General features: G+C 40.9%; 1 protein-coding gene across 3 annotated transcripts in view; it reads left to right on the top strand.

Moving 5' to 3' along the window:
• The first annotated feature begins 266 nt into the window (after positions 1-266).
• Positions 267-20,756, top strand: part of LOC132761300 (calpain-1 catalytic subunit) — a 51,788-nt gene continuing 31,298 nt past the window's right edge. Inside the window, exon 1 of one of the 3 annotated variants that reach the window (XM_067464299.1) lies at positions 267-319. The gene's annotated coding sequence lies outside the window, so the exon portion shown is untranslated. Of the gene's footprint in view, positions 320-8,389; positions 8,765-20,756 lie in introns of those variants that run through there. The other 2 variants (XM_067464296.1, XM_060754048.2) reach the window with 2 other exon arrangements.

Here is a 20,756-nt window from a genome sequence, read left to right as displayed (position 1 = left end):
TCAGTTATGTGTAAACCGCTTTGAGTCCCCCTAGGGGTGAGAAAAGCGGTATAGAAATACTGTAAATTAATAAATAAATAAAATAATCTTAGCCTGGGACCAATTATGTCAACAGAGCCCAGCCAATCAGAGAGAGAGAACTCAGGCCAGCCCCTCTCTCAGCCAATCTGGGGTCAGAGAGAAAGCTTGAATGGAAACTGAAGTGTTTAAAACCCTGTGCTGTCTGTATTCATGCTTATGCCTCTACATTTTGGCACCAGCTGTACATGCATCCTGTTTGGCTGGACTGAATAAACCTCTGTCACTTGTCTTCATTCTGGTAAGTGTGTTCTCTAATCTGAAACTTGGGGCTGTTAATGTAATGCTTGCCAGGCATGGACCCTCCATATCTGCGGTCCATAGCTCTAAATTTGTTTCATCTCAACAGCAAAACAGAGAGAAAGGGTGAAAGCAGGCAAACCTGCCTCACCAGCCACCCATAACATATTTAAATACATAAAAGGTTTGCTTATGTCTAACTGCTTTCTTTTCTGTGCTGTTTTTATTTCTTCATGTTATTTTATTTCTTCATGCCTCGGGTACCAAATTTCTTGTCAAAGAAGTAATGCCAGGTACACATCTTCACTAACTTCAGTATATCTGAGGTGAACTTAGCATTTAAATTGCTTAAACCCAGGCCTTATATTTTACGTCAGCTGTACTGATCCTAGACCAGCAGATATAGCGTTTTTGGCTTAAACAGATGAAAAAACAGTTAGAAGGAAGGGTTATTTAGGGGAGCAGCACTTGAAAGTATTTTCTCTTCTTAAAAGAGATGTTTCAAATGAAAATAAGCATTTTGGAATGAGACAGGAGAATTCTCAGCTAAGTTTAAATGCCCAACCTTATGCTTATGCTTAATAGATTATAGGAAGGAACCAGAAGGCTTGAACATTGTTATTTTTATTGATGTATTATAAATGTAGCTATCAGGTTACATGGCACTTTACAGAACTGCAAAACACACCACTTTCCTCAGGAGTTCACAAACAAAAATTTGATATGGCATGAGGCGAAGGAAATAAAAGCACTCACTGGTTAATACAGGGAAAATATGGCATTAACTCAAAGATAATGAGGCAGCAGCTCCTCCAGATAATAATAATAATAATAATAATAATAATAATAATAATAACTACTACTACTACTACTACTACTTCCTGAAGGGACTCGGGGCAGCATTAGACATGGCACAAAGTGCCTAAAAACAGAGTATAAAACAAAACACAGTATAAAATACAATAGAGTAAAACAATAAAAATGCACTCATCAACCAATGACTGTAAGATCCCATCTTATCCAGTCAAAATGGCCAATGGAGATGTAAGGAGTTGAAATCCAACAATGTCAAGTGATTTATTTTAATACCCCGCCTTTCACCTAGTAAATGGCCTAAGACAGTTTATAATACAAATGATTTTAAAACATTAAGTAACTTACAATATTAATACCGAACATTTAATTGAAATACTTTAAAACATTCAAAAGGGTGAACATTACAACCACAGCTTAAAAGCTTTTGACAACAAATAGTTTAATTGGCCTATCAGGAGCCAGCCTAGCCTCCCATGGAAGAATGTTTCATAGCCAGAAACAAGAACAGGAGGACACAATTCTCAGCTCCATTGCTTTGACATGGCACCCATGGGGTTGGCTACAGTTTAACTTGCAGTAGGGGCATGGGAAAGTACACCGGCGATCTTACTTTAAGAAAAATCTGTTCTTTTTTACATACATGCCTACATAAAATTAAAAAAAAATATTGCTCAGGAAGTACAAAAGGTGAGTTGAAATCTAGGTGAATACATGGTGGCCCTTCCTCTACCTAACTGACCCTCTTCAGCGTAGCCCAAACTTGACTTGTTTTTGTTGTTGTGCGCCTTTGAATCAACTCCATGGACACATCCACACTGACCACCTAGGTCAGTGTGTAACTGGCAAAGGAGGAAGCAGTTCCATATGTGCAGTTGATCTGATGCTAAGACCTGGAATGGTTCTTGTATGCACCACAGAGTCTGGTCTTGAATTAGTTCTAGGATCTGCACTTCTGCAGTATCAGTGGTTTCACAGTCACAGAAAATACATTTTTTCCACAGCTTCCCTCCTCTATAATGTCCATGTGCAGAATGCCCATCCCTTAATCCAGTGTTTCTCAATCTTCCTAATGCTGTGACCCCTTGATACAGTTTCTTATGTTGTGGTGACCCCCAACCATAACATTTTTTGTAGCTACTTCATAACAGTAATTTTGCTACCGTTATTAATTGTAATGTAAATATCTGATATGCAGGATGTATTTTCATTCAATTGACCAAATTTGGCACAAATACCCAATACACCCAAATTTAAATACTGGTGTGGTTGTGGGGAGGGATTGATTTTGGAAGTTGTAGTTGCTGTCATTTATAGTTAACCTACAATCAAAACATTCTGTACTCCACCGACCATGGAATTGAACTAAACTTGGCACACAGAAACAATAAATACTGGAAGGGTTTGGTGGGTATTGACCTTGAATTTGGGAGATGTAGTTCACCTACATCCAGAAAGCACAGTGGACTCAAACAATGATGGATCTGGACCAAACTTCACACAAATACTCCATATGCCCAAATGTGAATACTGATGGAGTTTGGGAAAATAGACCGTGATATTTGGGAGTTGTAGTTGCTGGAATTTATAGTTCACCTACAATCAAAGAGCATTCTGAACCCCACCAATGATATAATTGGGCCAAACTTCCCACACTGAACACCCATGACCAACAAAAAATACTGTGTTTTCTAATGGACTTTGGTGATCCCTTTGACATCCTCTCACAACCCACCCCAGGGGTCCCAACCCCCAGGTTGAGAAACACTGCCTTAATCAGTTTTGCCAAGCATTGTGGTTTATATTAAAATGCACTGATGTGTATTAAGGGCTCTGTTCTGGAGTATCAGTCAACTTTGCTTATCTTGGTTTAAAGTATGCATTATGCAAACATCATGTTGTCAAGCTGCCTTCCAGCTATGCTAAATGGTGAGTATGCAGTACAGATGTGCCCCAGGTTGCAACATGAACTACTTTTCTTGACAAGATTTATTCAGAGGTTTGCTATTGCCTATCTCCTAAGGCTGTATGTGACTTGCTTAAGGCAACTGTGCATTCCTATTCTTGGCACTTTTGGCCAGTGCATGCATATTGGCAAAAACCTAATATATTTAGTGATCCTGTCCTAATGCCACATTGAAAAGAGTACAACTATGAACCAAGACTTTATTTTGTCCCTTCTTCCCATTTCTCATTTGGAGCAAGATATACACACAAAGGCAAGGTCTTTCTTGCCATTTCTGAAATCCTTAACTCTCTTTCTGCTGAGAGCCAAAAGTCTGTCTTCAAGCAGGCTGTTAGCAACAAGCCTTGCTTGCTGAGGGAAGGGTTTTTTAAAGTACATAATGCATGTTCTTTTCTTTTATCACAGCATTTAAAATTTGCGGTATTATCTTTAATGCCTAAAGGTATGTATGTTGTTCCTGATTTCCTTATTTTTCTATTGTAAGTCTTACTTTGGGTAGAAAAACAGGACCTAAACCTAACAGATAAAACAGTACAAGAAAAGCCATGAGGTGAAGTATAACACCTTGCAAGGGGATAACTCAGAAGTGTGCCTCCTTGGCTGTATCCACACTGCAGAATCATAGCAGTTTGACATATTAACTACCACAGTTCATGCTATGGAAATCCTGAATTTGCAGTTTTGTGAAATATTTACCATTCTCTGTCAGAGAGCTCTGGTGCCAAAGCAAACTACAAATTTCAGTATTCCATAGGATGGAGGTGTACCAGTTCATGTGGTCTTCTAATGACGCTGGGCAAAGAAGACACCTACTTGACACCATGGTTTGAACATTAGACTATGACTCTAGAGTCCTAGATGGCATCCACTCAGCCATGAAAACATACTGAGTTACCTTAGACAAGTCAGCCTCAGATGCAAAAAAAAGCAAAAGAAAACCTTATGCACAAATAATGTCATGAAAAACCCATGAGTGGTTCACTTTAAGGTAATTGGAAATTATTTGAAGACAAACATCAACAATAAACAGTAAAATACATAGCAGTATTATTACAGAATTCCAGTGTGCATAGTCTTTGAGACTAAGGTTGCATCTACACTGTAGGATTAAAGTAGTTTGACACCACTTTCACTGCCATAGTTCAATGGTATGGAATCCTGAGAGTTTTGTAATATTTCTAGCCTTCCCTTTCAAAGAGAGCTGATGTTTCACCAAACTAAAATTCCCGATTCGATAGCATTATACCATGGCAATTTATGTGGTATTTGTTTTATTTGTTCTGGGAGATTGCTGGAGGAAGTTCCTTAACTGATTAGCAATCTCTATTTCCAGAAGTTTATATAAATAGGGGTCAATGGTGGTACAGATGCCTGCATATTACATTTGATACCAGTTTATACATTTGCCTTCATATTGCATTTGATACAAGTTTATACAGTTGCTGTTGAGTCCTTCCAAAGCCTCCAGTGGCTTTGATATTGCAGAACTTTGAAAGAGCAGTAAATGTTTTTAAAAGAAGAATAAAATTGTATATCTTGCTTGGAATCTCTCTGAAGGTTGGGATCAATTTGGGAAGGGGGGTGCTGTGGCAAAACAACATATAGGATTTGTCCTTCAGTGACACTGGGGACTACAATGTAAAAAATACATATAGTTGGCTCTCTGTATCCATGGATTTTTCCTCCAGGTATTCAATGGTCCTTTAAAGGTAAATGAGTTTGACACCCCTCTCTTATAACACTATTGGGCATTGTCCGGATGTCTGATCACTAAAGCAGTTACTATACTCCCAGCTCAAGAATGGAAAATGGGATGTTGGTGGACAGTAAAGAGATGTAAAGATAGGCTTAAAAATAACCTGAAAAACGGTGACATAGACACCAAGAACTAGGAAGCCCTGGCCTTCAGGCATTCTGACTGAAGGTCGGCTGTTACCAACAAGACTATGGAATTCAAAGAGGCACGAATGGAGGGTGAAAGGAATAAATACATCAAAGGGAAGGCATGTCAAGTCAACCCTTGTCAGGACCACCTTCCACCTGGAAACTAATGTCCTCACTATGAAAGAACATGCAGATCAAGAATAGGTCTCTACAGTCATCTATGGACCCACCTCCAAGACCTTACTCTTGGAAGGCAATCATACTTGGCTACAAGTGATAGCCAGTGATAGGCCCGTAGCCAGGATTTCGTTTCAGGGGGGCTGAATTTTTTTCAGGGGGGGTTCGAGGGGGGGGGGGTGAATTTCAGGGGGGGTGAGTCTGAGTGAAAGAGGGTCTAGCCTAGCAAACCTTTTGTATCATTACCCCAATAACCCCATGCATATGGGATATATTGAGTATGGTGATCAGATCATGATATGAATAAACGTAACAGTTTAAATAATGCACCAGTAAGGCCTTTTCACGAACCACCATGAGAATTTCGTGATGACAGTGATGATATAATGAAAACACTACATAACAAAATTTGAAAAAAAAATCTGTCCCTGGTTTGAAAGGGTTATTTCCTGTTTAACTGTGCAGTATTTACATTAAAAGTAGTTACATGCCTGGCCAGTGATGACAATGATGATATAATGAAAACACTACATAACAAAATTTGAAAAAAAAAATCTGTCCCTGGTTTGAAAGGGTTATTTCCTGTTTAACTGTGCAGTATTTACATTAAAAGTAGTTATTATACTCCAGAAACTTCATTTTTGTGGCTGCCATTTTAAACCTTTCAATGTGCTATTTTTAACCTTTTGCACAGATCACAAAAACAAAGTTTTTTCAGCTTAATAAACCTTTTCCATGATAGAACCAATCAGGAAATGACATTTATAACCCAGGAACAAAAATTGTGTTACATAGTGACAGCCAGCATTCCTCAAATTGTGCTCTGAGGATCCCTTAGGACTCCGAAAAGCAAACTGAGGGGCTCCAGTCTTCTCCCCTTCTGTCTTCTCCCCCCCCCCCCCCCCCGCTGTAATTAACCATAACAGTTGCATATGACCCTGACCCAGTCTGCCTGCCTGCTTACCTTTGCATAAAGGATTGCACTGGCTTCTTTACTTTTCTCACTTTCTCTATTATGTCCCTCCACCTCCTCCAAATCCCTCATCTTTCCTGCTGCTTCCCTCCCCCTCCCTTAATGCCAAAAGCTTTTTTCTTGACCTTCCTCACCACCCAGATCTTTTACCAATCACTTTTCTTGCTTTCAAAACTCCATTTCCCTCCCATCACTGCTTTGATTGTGTTTTTCGTGCATGACAGAAGAGGGTTGGAGTGGAGGGCCTCTGGGCCTCAGGGACCATAGTGGTGCAATGGGTTAAGCCCTTGTGCTACTGAAATGCTGACCTGAAGGTCAGCAGTTTGAATAGATGGGATGAGGTGAGCTCCTGCTGTTAGCCCTAGCTCCTGCCAACCTAGCAGTTTGAAAACATACCAGTGTGAGTAGATGAATAGGGACTGCTTTGGCGGGAAAAGGCAAAAGACGCTCCAAACAATCATGGTGGCCACATGACCAGGAAGCAAGCATGTAGCCGGGGAGGGGGGGGGGCTTGAGGGGCTTCAGCCTCCCCCCCCCCCAAATTCTCATGGTGGTTCGCGAAAAGGCCTTACTGGTGCATTATTTAAACTGCTATGTTTATTCATATCATGATCTGATCGCTATACTCAATATATCCCATATGCATGGGGGTATTGGGGTAACGATACAAAAGGTTTGCTAGGGTAGACCCTCTTTCACTCAGACTCAGCTCCCCCCCCCCCCCCGAATTGAAATCCTGGCTACGGGCCTGCCAGGAGGTGACTCCCCTAGGGGAGAAGGGCGGAATATAAATAAAGTGATTATTATTAAGGCAATAATAAAGTGCAAGAACTGAAAATTAAGTTAAGGCTAGAAGGGCCAATTCATCTAGTGAACCGATTAATCAAAGGCACATTGGAACATCCACATTTTTAGGTCTTTACGGAAAGTGGACAGGTTGGGTGCCAGTCTAATCACCCTGGGGAGAGTCCCAGAGCTGGGGGGCCACCACCAAGAAGGCCCTCTCTTGTCCCCACCAACTGTGCTTGTGACGGAGGTGGGAGTGAGAAAAGTGCCTCCACAGCAGATCTCAGAGCTCGCACAGGTTCATAGGGGAAGTTGTGATTGCGAAGATACGCTGGACCCAAACCGTTTAGGGCTTTGTAGGTAATAACCTGCACCTTGAATTGGGACCAGAAACATATCAGCAGCCAGTGGAGCTGTTTTAACAGTGGGATTGTCCACTCCCTATAAGTCACTTCAGTTAGCAGACTGACTGCCAACTTTGGACGAATTGCAATTTCCGGGCTGTCTTCAAAGGCAGCCCCACATAGAGTTCATTGCAATAATCCAATCTAGAGGTAAGGCATGGACCATTGTGGCCAAGTCTTGGGGCTCCACAAGAAAGCTTTGCTTCAAAAATGACTGAAAAGGTTTTACTTAGTTAGGCAATCCCTTGTAGTCTGAGGATGATGGTCCTCCAAGTGTAGTGTCCTGGCAGTGGGTCCGTAGGTGGCTGTGGAGCCCTATTCTTCATCTACATCTTCTCCCACAGTGAGGGCATCGGTTTCCAGGTGGAAGGCGGTCCCGGTCGGGGTTAGCTTGACGCGCCTTCCTCTTGGCACGTTTCTCTCTTTCACCCTCCATTCGTGCCTCTTCAAATTCTGCAGCACTGCTGGTCACAGCTGACCTCCAGCTGGAGTGCTCAAGGGTCAGGGCTTCCCAGTTCTCAGTGTTTATGCCAGAGTTTTTAAGATTGGCTTTAAGCCCATCTTTAAATCTCTTTTCCTGTCCTCCAACATTCCGTTTTCCGTTCTTGAGTTCAGAATAGAGCAACTGTTTTGGGAGACGGTGGTTGGGTATCCATCCAGACAACGTTGTAGTCCAGTGGGCTTGATGGTGGAGGACCTGGTGTATGCAATTGGTTTTGCTAGGAAAAGTGAATTACTGTGTTGCAAAATGATGTCACCTTGAAAAGTGTTGTGGCCACCATGAAATGTGTGCAAAGCCCTGGTGTGAAGGGACCCTGGGGTTGGCAGTCTGGTAAGGCCCCAGCACTATTTAACAGGGGAGGCGAAAAGTGTTTGGCCAAACTACAACTCCCTCGAGTCTTGTGTAGAGGGTACTTTAAAAAAGAATGCAAAAAATCTTGAGCCGTGCCCAGGCGCTGAGGGAAGCCCCCCAAGAAGATGGAGGGAAGAGAGAAAGGGGGCAAGGCTGGGGAGGGCGCTCCCTCCAAATCCTCCGCCCCTTTGGATGGTCTCGCCTCCCATTCTCCAGTCCCCTCCCTCCTTCTCTCTCAGACTCAAATCTCAGCCGCAAGAGCCCTGCCCCACCCCCGCTGGGCCGGGCCCAAAACTCTGCGGCTCGGAGGAGAAAAGGGAGGAAGGGAAAGAAGAGGAGAGAGCCGGCCCGGCCCCGCGCTGCCCTCCCTGCAAACGCGATTAAGAGGAGCTCAAGCGCTGAGGAGAGTTGCTAATTCGGGCTGGCCTCGCCCTCCGCCCCCCTGAGCAGGAATCCGCCTCAGAGGAGCCTCCGTCGCCGCGGAAGCCGGGCCTCAGGGGCCAAGGGCCCTGCCCCAGTCTGGGCGGAGGAAGCCCCTCAGAACCATCCCAGCCCAGGTGAGGCCTGGCAAGCCTTTGTTTCCCCCCGAGGTAAGGATTTGTCAGTGGAGCGGCTTGGCAAAGCCAGGGACTAGCCTTGTGTCTGTCGGAAGGGGTGGGGCCGAGGGTTACACTCCACTGTGAGGGGGCCTCTACACCAGGCATGGGCCAACTTGGGCCCTCCAGGACTCCAACTTCCACCATTCCTAGCAGCCTCAGGCCCCTTCCTTTTCTCCCTCTGCAGCTTAAGCTATACTATAACTTCAGGGTGTATCTACACCAGGCCTGGGCCAACTTGGGCCCTCCAGGTGTTTTTGACTCCAACTCCCAGCATTGCTAACAGCCTCAGACCCTTTTCCTTCCCCCCTCCGCTACTCTGTGTTATCTATACACAGAAACTACTTCAAATCCTATCTAACTGGATTGATATGCAAAGTACCTGGATGCTGAATACATGAAGTTTGTGAGTAAACCAACTATGTTACTTTTAAAGAAGTCCACTTATTTTTCTGTCTCTTGAGAGCATGATTTAAAACCAAGATATTTTATGAGGAATTAGCTGTTTTTTTTTAGGCAACTTCAGAAACTGCTATATATGTGTGTGTGTCCTTTTGTGCATTGGCATATCTTTGCCCCTAACAGTTCAAAGATGATGGTGATAATAATAGTACTAATAATAATTGCAAAGACCCTGGCGCAAGCTAGTCAAGGTGGTCCCAGTGGTGATCAGCACACTGGGTGCAGTACCTAAAGACCTTGGCCAGCACTTAAACACAATCGGCACTGATAAGATTACCATCTGCCAGCTGCAAAAGGCCACCTTACTGGGATCTGCACGCATTATTCATCGATACATCACACAGTCCTAGACACTTGGGAAGTGTCCGATGTGTGATCCAATACAAGAGCTAGCAGTGTGTCTGCTGTGGACTCATCTTATCATGTTTCAAATAATAATAATAATAATAATAATAATATTTTTGTACCCCGCCTCCATCTCCCTGAAGGCACTCAGGGCAGCTTACATGGGGCCAAACCCAACCAGCACAGTTAAAAACGTAATATAGTAAAGTACAATATAAAATACAACAACAACATTATAACAATATATAGAAACAGGCATCAAAACCAACAACCAATAATGAAGTTCATGTCACGTAATGGGTGGGCGGACTGGTGCAACAAAAATTTAGAGAATAGAGCTGGTAAGTAAAGTGCGATGTCATATGGGAGTAATTAAGAATAGAACAATGTAAAATAAATCATTATGGCTTTGGGTACAGAAAAGTGCAAGGAGGGACTTGGGGTCTTCGCTGGGGCCAGCTATCTAGGGAATTGTCTAATTGAAGGCACAGCGGCACAAAAAATACCTTGGTACATCAGTTTAACAGCTGAGAAACCTATTTACCTTGCAATGGCCTTTCCAAATGACTGCTGTGATGCACCAGGAAATAACATGGAAGTATATCATGAAAGACCTTAGTTTTATTGATACCACTACTGATTTGACACAATAGTGATCCCTACTTACCTTGCCTATATACACCCTTCTGCTGGTACTATCTGCATTCTTAAGCAGCAGAGGGGGGAAAGGAAAGGGCCTGAGGCTGTTAGGAATTGTAGGAGTTGAATTCCAAAACACCTGGAGGACCCAAGTTTGCCCATGCCTGATCTACACCATGCATGGGCCAAGTTGGGCCCGCCAAGTGTTTTGGACTTCAACTCGCACCATTCCTAACAGCCTCAGGCCCCTTCCTTTTCCCTGTTCCCAGTTTTTTGTGCCCTGCTAGACTGCAGATGTTACTTCTCTCAAGGCTTTTGCAGTTTTTCAGTTCAGAATGCTATCTTCTTGTCACCTCTTATTAGTTATGGTCTAATTAATAATAATAATAATAATAATAATAATAATATTCTTTATATATATCCCGCCACCATCTCCCAAAAGTGACTCGGGGTGGCTTACAAGACATTGCAGTGCAGTATATAATATAAACAATACATGAGTATAAAACAATATTACATAAACATTATAAAACAACTGCTATCAACACATACAATAAAATAGAATGATACAATTTAAAACACGTAAAACCATCAGTAGTTAAAACTAGCTGCCATCAATTCAAACAAAAGTGCCAGAGTGTCAACATCATATGGGCTCCATAATTCCAGGCAAATGTGCAACAAGGAGGAAAGTCAAAGGAAGTTATACAGGAAAAGGAGGGGAAACAGTCCCTCATATACTTCCTGCCTGGGATCTTAAGGCACATTGTCATCACTGAAGGGAGATAAGGTCATACCAAAATATTTGAGGACAGAAGGCATCACTTGTGAATTTTTTAAAAGGAAATAATAAACCATTTAGAGTTAGCAATGGTAGAGAAATAATTTCCCTTGGTGTGTGTATGCAGTTTGACATCTTTTAATCTGTGACATCTTAATGCTGTAGGATCTTGGGATTTGTAGTTTGCTGAGGCACCAGCCCTCTTGCCAGAGAAGGTGAAAGCCCTCATAAAACCACAACTCCCATGAATCCATAGCCTTGAGCCAAAGGCAATTAAAGCGGCATCAGAACTGTATGAATTGAACAGGGTAGATAAGGTATGGGCAAACTTGGGCCCTCCAGGTGTTTTGGACTTCAACTCCCACCATTCCTAACAGCCTCAGACCCCCCCCCCCTCCTATGATAGCGAGAATAGGCTCGTTTATTTTAGCCCAAGATTAATAATAATAATCTTATTTTGTTAACTTTTCACAAAGAAACATCAACTTTCTTGTAATCTGACTACTTTGAGATACAGTAGTGGCCACAGTTTACATTTGTAATAGACGTTGTTCTGCTATATAACCAGACAAATGCATTTTGGAAATAGTTTGAGTGAGATTTTTCCAGTGATATCTGGCCATCTAAATTCAGCTGTGCTTCATGGAAGAACTTGATGACTCATAGTTTCTCTTTGGTTGATTAAACAGGAGGGCCAAGAATGACGTAGGAGTATACAAGGCATTGCCAGCCACGATGCATCTACACTGTAGAATTCCTGCAGTTTGACAACACTTTAACTGTCTTGGTGCAGTTAACCACCACAGTTTCCATCATTCCACCACTAAGGTTTTTAGCCTCTTCTGCCAAAGAGTGGTGGTGCATCATCAAATTGCAAATCCAAGGTTTCAATAGTATTAAGCCATGATAGTTAAAGTAGTGCCCTGAGTCCCCTCAAGAAGATAGGGCAGGATATAAATGATGATGATGATGATGACTAAATCTACAGTGTAGATGCGGCCTATGTCAGATCTCATTGGAGCTACCTCTAGCCCATGGACCACCAGTGGTCCGCAAGAACTAAAATATGGTCCACGGCCTCACCGTTACTGCTACGGATAATAACATAGCCCAACCAAAAAAAAAAAATTGGTGTCTTCATTTTTATGTTCCCAAGTTTTTTGGGGGGATGTTGGTTCAGAAAATTGCATTGGATAGACCATATCAGCTCTAGATTATTAAATATGGTTTTCTGTGGGCAAGCAGATGGTGACTACTGGATGGCATATGTTCTGTATCAGAAACTAGAGCTGATGTGCAATTTTCTGAATCAGCACCCCAAATAACCAAATCAAATCTAAAGTTGACCAAAAACTGATTCGTAACCCTTTTGGTACTAATGTTGGAGAGAGATCCCTGGTCAAAAAAAGGTTGGGAACCACTGCTCCAGTCTGTATTTGCAATGTTTTTGTCCTGACAGCTTCAGGCTAAAATAGTCTAAACTAGTGTATCACTGTCCCTTTTCTTAAGTATTCTCTTACAAATCTCTTACATTCTGTTTTGATAGTGTGTGTATATTCTGTTATTTGGATGTACTCTCCTGGGACTGGATTTTGAGGTGGCTAGTGGTTATTGTGGTTTATGGTGGTGATCTATGGCTTTTGTTCTTTCCAAACCTAAGAGAAATTGTAAGGGATTTTGTCTGTCTTGATAGGATGTGGGCAGAAATAACACTAACATTGTATTGCAGTGATTCCCACCCACCCATTTTACAGATGATTGCAGCTTAGCTTCCTACTATCTTGTCAGTGTGAATAAGAAGCATATATCCAAGTTGATTGTTTCATCCTTGTCCCCTTCCCCACCTTCAAATGGTCTTAAAGTTTCATATTTGTTCATCTGGATATTATTAATTTTATTTAGAAAACATAAAACGAGTTGCAAAAAATATTGGAATAAGGGGAGCAATAGGTTATGTCACAAATGCCATCGAAGCATAGTTTGTATAGTGTACTTGGCTTGAATAGTATACTTGCTGGACTAGGTTTTCTTATGTGTGACCTTGGAGAAACAATGTTTTGAGTAAAATAATATGAGCATACTTTTAGAATGGCTCTTCCTTTCATGTGTCCATCTACGCACTTTTGGGATGCTTGCTTCTCTGAAGGACCTATTTTAAATAAGTCAAAAGTGCAAATTACTGAGGAAGATGCTATTTTATCATCATTTGCATTAGTTAATATAATCTTACTGTGTATTCAGAGATTTGGATTTCTTTAGAAAGTAGGTACATGCTAAACAATCCTTATACATTGTTTTCAGCTTCATTTTAAATTATATAAAAATGGAATCACTTACATTTATATCTAGTCTTCTCCTTGTTTAGAACAAGTTCAACTTCCTAAATTCTGTATTCATTGATCTTCTCCACTTTTGTACTCAGAGAGGAGCAAGGCAGGGAGAGAAAGAAAAAGGAAGTTCATGTATAACACCTGAAGAATTGAACTGATCAAGTTATCTCTCATGTCCATGAATGGCTGTCAATCTATTTGCAAAATACAGATAAATGATTATTGCCAGTGGTTCCAAGATTATTCTTCCAGTGGTCCTGGGATCACTTCTGCTACTTCTGGGTGTATTTTGCTTAGCATTTATCAATATGACTTTCAGCATGATCTGTTTGTGGTCTTTTCAGAAAGTATACAGATCTGACAGCATATAGGATAGATGCTTTAGACATATGCCTTGTCTACACTGGAGATTACAGTATTCAAAACACACATGCTTTGCATAGAGTTTGATTTTGAATGCATTTTTATTTTACTAGTGGCCTTTTGGTAATGTATTAGTTTGCTTCTGTTATGTGCAGTGTTGGATTGGAAGGTTTAGGCTCACAAAATATATGAAGGGAGGGAAACGAGAAATGAGGATCAGCAATAGCAGGGATGGGCAACAGGGACTTAATGCAGGACACTGTCAACATATGTATGATTTTCACTATAGTCTTGAGAGCTATCGCTATGTTTTTAAAAATATCTCCTTTCATGAGTTAGTCCAAGCTATCTTGCTAATCTATACCACCCATTAGCTTATCACTTGTGTAGAACACTATTTGTGGGCAATACTATCTGTCAGAACAGACTCACGGTGATTGCTTGTCTAGATTTCCTTTCCAGTATTAAGGAAAAGCTTTTTAACTGGAATGTTCACTTGTCTTTGGTTTTACACTGAACTGAAACATAGTGGCCTTTTTCTGCAAAGGAGATGCAGAGACTGTAAGCAGAGTGGCTTGTTGTATTGCAGGAGGTGCCTGGGGTTAATGGTGAGGGCCAGGAGCTTCCTAAGTACAGATGGTTAAGGACTGAAAGTTCATAGGTACTTCCCATATTTAACCACATGAAAAGGTATGGGAATGGGGCATGATTATTTAAGGTGGGATGAAGATTTAGTAACCAATTCTGTTTATTCAGCATGCCTTATAACATTGATTCCAGATAATTTGAGAGGTGCTTTCTCATACAGTTTGGCCCCAGCTTACTTGAGTGATCGCCTCTCCTCCTATCAACCCACTTGTGCCTTGAGATCATCAGGAGAGGCCCTTCTTTCGGCCCCACCACCATCACAAGTGTGCTTGGTGGGAATGAGAGGGAGGGCCTTTTCAGTGGTGGCCCCGTGGTTCTGGAACTCCCTTCCTAAAGAGGTGTGATCGGCCCCCTCCTTGCTGGCTTTTCAATCGCAAATTAAAACCTCCTTGTGGAGCCAGAGCTTCCCAGATGAATAATAATAGGTAACTACCAATTAACAGCCCCTAATACCGACCTCTTATGTGCTATATTGGACCTGGCAATGTGACACCTAATGAAAATTGAGTCTTTTTAGGCTCTTAGAATATAACCTGTTTTATGAATAACCTCTGTGGCCTGAGGTTAAGGAATTTTTAATGGTATATGTTGTAATTTATTAATTTATTGTTTATGATTCAGGTAATTGGGTATTTATGTTCGTTGTTTTATTATGTCTTGTTGAATAGGTATTTTACAGTGGATTAATTTTTAATCCACTGTATGCCACTTTGAGTGGGAGAAAAGCGGGATAAAAATGAATATAATAACAACAATAATAACAATATGACTGAAATATCTACAGTGTTTTTTTTCTATATAATATAGAATGAGATGTAATTTATTTCATGGAATGGACAAGTAGAAATGTAATGAAGGCCATTTTAGCATCTTCTAAAGCCATGAACTGTCATTGCCTTGCCTGTGCCTTTCTAGTGCAATGACAGATAGTGTCCGACTTTAAATATGGGTGGGCAGTCGTGCTCCTCCAAATGTTTTTTAGGTACAACTTCCACTAGCCCTAAGAAGCATGGCCACAGTAAAAGATTATAGGTCTGGCAGACCAAAAGAAGCTGGAGGCCTGTAGGTCACCATAACTGACTATAATAAGGTATGTTCAGCAGTGTGAAAATATAGATTCCAAGAAAAACTTTGCAACAAGATTTCACGATAGTACAAAGTGATGCTTGCAGGTGAATCTCTGTCCTGATGGTCAACAACCTGGCTTTTAACTACTCTTAGAGTACTCCTACAGAGGAGTAACAAGAGTAACTGAAACATTTAAAGAACTATTTATGGGAGAGATCTTGAATATACTCCCTTGGATTAAAGCTGGAGAAAATTTGCCTTTTTTTGAATATTTGTATTTTGGAGTAAAGACAACCCAATGAACTTGAACTCAGAATTCTGCAAACTGCTCAGTAGTGAACACAGATCTAGGTCCTAGTGATTACTCATTTTAGTTTGGCATGGCAGAGACATTTTCTGAGAAATGAATAATGTATGACTTCACTCTGGTGCCAGTTCTGCAGAAGAATAGTGCTTTTGGAGAGGAAACTGCACAGAACTTTCCCCCACCATTTTAGCTTGCATTTAAAGTGGCAGGAAATGAACGGAGCAGGAAATATTTCAGCAAAATCAAATGATTGTACCAGCTACAAGGGCCTCTAAATATGCTGAAAGGGAAAAGTAGCTAAAGCACTGTCTTCTACTTGTGTATATTTAGCAGCCGACTAACTTCTGAATGTATGTGAGGAGCTGTCACAGTGCGAGAGAACAATGTATTTTTTACATTTACATACGATCTGTAGAGCTAAGCACTCAAAACCTGGGCCCACCCATATGCCAAAATCTAATTCTTTTTTTGAGGGGGTTACATTTGAATCATTTTAAATGTGAGGTTCTTTTCATCTCAAATATGAAACAAATTATAGGTTTCAATAAAATCCTGCCCCCAAAATGATCTGAAACAAAAGGGACAGAGAGAATGAGACATTAATAGTCCACAACTGCTTTTCATATATGAATATGTTTTTGAGTGGGAATCGTATGACCTTCCAGATATTGTCAGATGTCAGTTCCCATCCAGCCCGCATAGGCAGAGATGCAGTCAATAACATCTGGAGGGTTACATGATCTCCTTATTTCAAAAACAGTTTATTGCTGTTTTTCAAATCTGTTCTTTGAAAGTTCTGTTATACTTTTTGTTTGAGATTGGGCAACCAGAGTGAAGCCTTCTTCTGTTTCTAGAATAACAGGAGTGAACACCTGTCTCTGTAGTCGATTCAAGGAAGCGACACCACTACACACCCTATGTGTACACACACAGAGAAAGGGTGATATTTATTATTATCCCCCATCTTTGTATTACTGTACTGAAAACCTAACAAGACTTTATTGATTTTGGAAATGTGGTTAATTGTTCATCTCCTTGGAGCACACATGTAAGGCATCTGCCCCACAGCTCAGGAAACAGATTCTGTTCTGCCACCACACTGATAAGATTGAACAGAGTAGTCAAAACCTGTTTATTCTCTTCTTTCATCGGTAGCATAGATGGAGATTGTTTGTACTTTCACATTGCAGAGCTCAGACAGGTCTCTTTTTTGTATTGCAATTCTCCCATTCTAAAAGCTGTAGTCTGGAAATAACTTTTCCAAGCACTGAAGTATTGTTGTATCACAATTTTTTGCCAGTAATAACTATTGTTTTGCTGGATGAAGGTAACAGTCCTGAAAATATGTTATCTCTGTAATTGCCAACAGGTTGCTAATACGCTACCGGTGTTAATAATTACTTGCAGCAATGTAACTGGAAGTAATAATTAACTAGTAATGGTTCTATAGGAAACCAGTTTCCTTTAATATTATAAAACCTGGCAAATGGTTAAATTTGATGGGTAGAATCTACTGTCTTAAGAAATGACAAAAAAGATTCTCATGAAGAGTGGTTGATTTACAGCTATTTAAATCACTGATGAGGAAATGGTGGCATTGCGGATGTGGGCAACTCCCATAGTAGTTGGGCTTGTGATAGCTAAATTGATGATGAAGAAAATGTTTCTGGGTTAACAGTGTGCTTTCCCATTCAGACATATAGTAACTGGTATAGATGAATGGCAAAACTTTTAATAATAACAATATTATATCATAATATAGATATAGGAATTATATTACCTAGTGTCTTCTATTAAAAAGTTAGTAAAGTTTCATCTTTAATTTTTTCAAGAGATGTTATTTTATAGGACTGTTTTTAAGTGTTCCTCCAGATTCCAAATTTTTCATTGGAAAAATGGAAAGAAATCACTGAGGGAGGGATATTACATAGCTGCCCTGCAAGGACTGTATCCAATGCTAGATACTGGCTAGAAACTGGCAATCACAGAACCCACCTGTAAATTGGGTTTGTGATGTGTTCTTCCTTCTGCAACCCCTCAAAGGCACTGCTTGCCAAATACCTATTCCAAAGGCAGGAGCATGCAACCCCCCCCCCCCCCACCACCACCACCACCCTGGTTTCAGCCTGCTGCCTTCCTAGGGCAGCAGAAGGTATTGGAGGGGAAGACAAGGAAGTTTTGTGACTTGTAGCACCTTGTATTAAATTTAGCCTGAAGAGCTTGTCATTCCCCAGGAAGCTTGCAATGTGTATGGCTGTTATGTGCCTTCGAATCGCCTGCCAACTTAGGATGACCCCTTGAATTGTGTAAAGTTTACACAATTCCTTTACTTAGATAAGGTATACCAAGAGTAATTTATCATTGCTGTCTATGAAATATAGCTCACAGCACCTGGTGTTCTGCCCAAGCACTTAGCAAAGCTGCCTCACATTTGAACACTTACTAGAGTTGACACTGCTTACAATACACAAAATATAGTATTGATCAATAAATAACGCTCCTTTTGGAAGTCATTTACAATATAATTAATAAAATAAATTAGCATATTTCCTACTACAAACCTAATTACAGCAATGTTGTTCCTGTATTTTCTTATGCTGAGCTCTCATCATATGTTTAGGCAGACATGTGGTTTTTGCCCGTATAGCCTCCCTGCAGCAAACTCACCTGCTGAGTCAGTTCATTGTTCCATTAAGTTTAGTAATGCCAATACTGACTTGTCTACAATTTGAGACAGGCATTGTTCCTATTAGTCATTCCCATTCATACCAGAGAGACCTAGGATTGAACATAGAAATTTTGTCAGGCAGAGCAGGTACTCTATCATGCATTCACTAGTGGAACAGCTACATTGCAAAATGTTCTGCCAGAGGCTCTGGGCATTCCCAAAAATGTATCTCTTATGGCAACAGCACATCAAGCTTTCTGCTGATGCAGCAGGGCTTGTGCCAGGTCTGATAGACTGTCAGTGTCTGTAACGCCAATAGAGAATAGTTTGAGTATCATAGTATATCTCTGCATTAATCTGTTTTTTCCACGAGAATGCCTAAATTTGCTGAAGTATTCTTACCCCAAAAAAGCACCTGAACATTTGGGTTCTTGCCTGCACAGTCCATTTAACATACGTATCTTTCACCCTTGGAAAGTTGGTAAAAATAGGCAATTTTTATAGGTGTAGTGCATGCTTTAGAAGATTACTGTATATATGCTGGCTTCTCAGTGCTTGCACCTAGACTGAAATATGTACCATGCAGATAGAAAACCAAATAATTATTTCTGTAATAGGAATTGCAACAAGGAAACAAATCTACACATATGCAAAACCACAATACTGATTTTCCCTCATTTTCTCCATGAAGTTTATATTGTGTTGGGGTGTGTCTAGTTTTCCTGCTTCTGTGAAATCAATGGATATGGAGGGGAATATTTTTTAGCACAGAAATAACATGGAGTAAATGATCACATGCATGCATGAATAAGCCTCTATTGCTTCTTTTGATTTTTTAAACAAAAGTCCAGTCCAGGTGGCCTTTATTCCATACCTGGAATACAAACTCCGTATTTCCTACCCATCATACTCTTTGTCCATGAATTGGAAGTATGTCTATAGAAGTCATTCTGAAAAGGATTTTTAATGGGGAGATGATCCAGCTCAGTTCTAAATGCTGCAACAGAGACAAATGTATGTATTGTGTGTATATCAGAATACTTCAGGCTTTTTTTCTGTTGGTAACCCAGCATGTATAGAACAAAGAAACCACAAACAAGGAAGCATATGTAGATGAGTGTGTTCAGGGAATCCATTTTTCTCCACCCTGCCCTAGTGAGTCAGCAGTGGGAGAGGGTGGCCTGGATGGAAAGATCTATGGGGAAGGAATCTGCATATATGTGTTTGTGACCTTTAATTTGGAAGTAAACAACAGTTTACTTCAAATCTTTGGATTCTACCATCCGCAGCTTCATAATATTTAAAAAATATCTAAAACCCTTAATTTTGCCATTTTATATGATGGGCATGGACACCAGTATCCTATACCATTATATATAACTGTACTTGAGCATCCACGTATTTTGGTATCAGCAGGGAGTGGGGGCAGGAACCAAACCCCAATGAATATCAAGACACATTGTAACTTGATCTCATTGACAGAACTTGGTAACATTGTTTTTAGGGCCGCAGCTCCTTAGTGCTATATAGCCTATATACTCAAGTGTAAATAGAAAATTTAGTTTAAAAAATAGCCCAAATAACCCTGAGTTGACTTCTCCATGGATGAGTGTGAGTACTATATCTTAACTGTTATTTTAAAAAAGAATTATCCCCTTGTCTGAGTAGAATAACAAAAGATGAGAACAGTTTCCATCATCAGAGAACCTAAACAAATACCTAAAGACGCACAAGTCCCCTCTTCTCTCTCTACCATGGCTCTGCCTCTGTTCTTTTTGAATACCTGGATGGGCAAATGGCGGGCAGGAGAAGTTAGCTTCCCGAGGCAACATTGGTGCTTTTTCCTCTCTTCAGAGTGACCCTCAACTTATCCATGAGTCATATCAAAATCAATATTTTTTACCCTCAACTTATACATGAGTTTGACATTCAGTCATCATCATCATCAGCTGTATCTTGTGTCCAGGTATGATTGCCTTATAAGCGTACGGTCTTGATGATGGGTTCATGGGTGACTATAGAGACTTATTCGTGACCTGCATGTTATTTCTCAGTGAGGACATTGTTTTCCAGGTGGAAGGCGGTCCCAATCAGGTTGGCTTGATGCACCTTCCTCTGGACACCTTTCTCCTTTTGCTCTCCATTTGTGCCTCTTTGAATTCCACAGTACTGTTGATAACAGCTGACCTCCAGTTAGAATGCTCGAGGGCCAGGGCTTCCCAGTTCTCAGCATCTATGCCACAATTTTTAAGGTGAGACTGCTGGCCTTGCCATAGAGGGAGAAAAATGGGATCATTGGTACCACTCTCCTTTCATCCTTTTTTCTCTCCCTCTATGGCAAGGCCAGCAGTCTCTCTGCTGCTGCACTGGACACT

This window comes from Anolis sagrei, chromosome 1, assembly GCF_037176765.1.
Source record: "Anolis sagrei isolate rAnoSag1 chromosome 1, rAnoSag1.mat, whole genome shotgun sequence".
NCBI classification, from domain to species: domain Eukaryota; kingdom Metazoa; phylum Chordata; class Lepidosauria; order Squamata; family Dactyloidae; genus Anolis; species Anolis sagrei.
The sequence above is the reverse complement of the archived record's forward strand: the minus strand, read 5'-3'. Positions and strand labels throughout refer to the sequence as shown.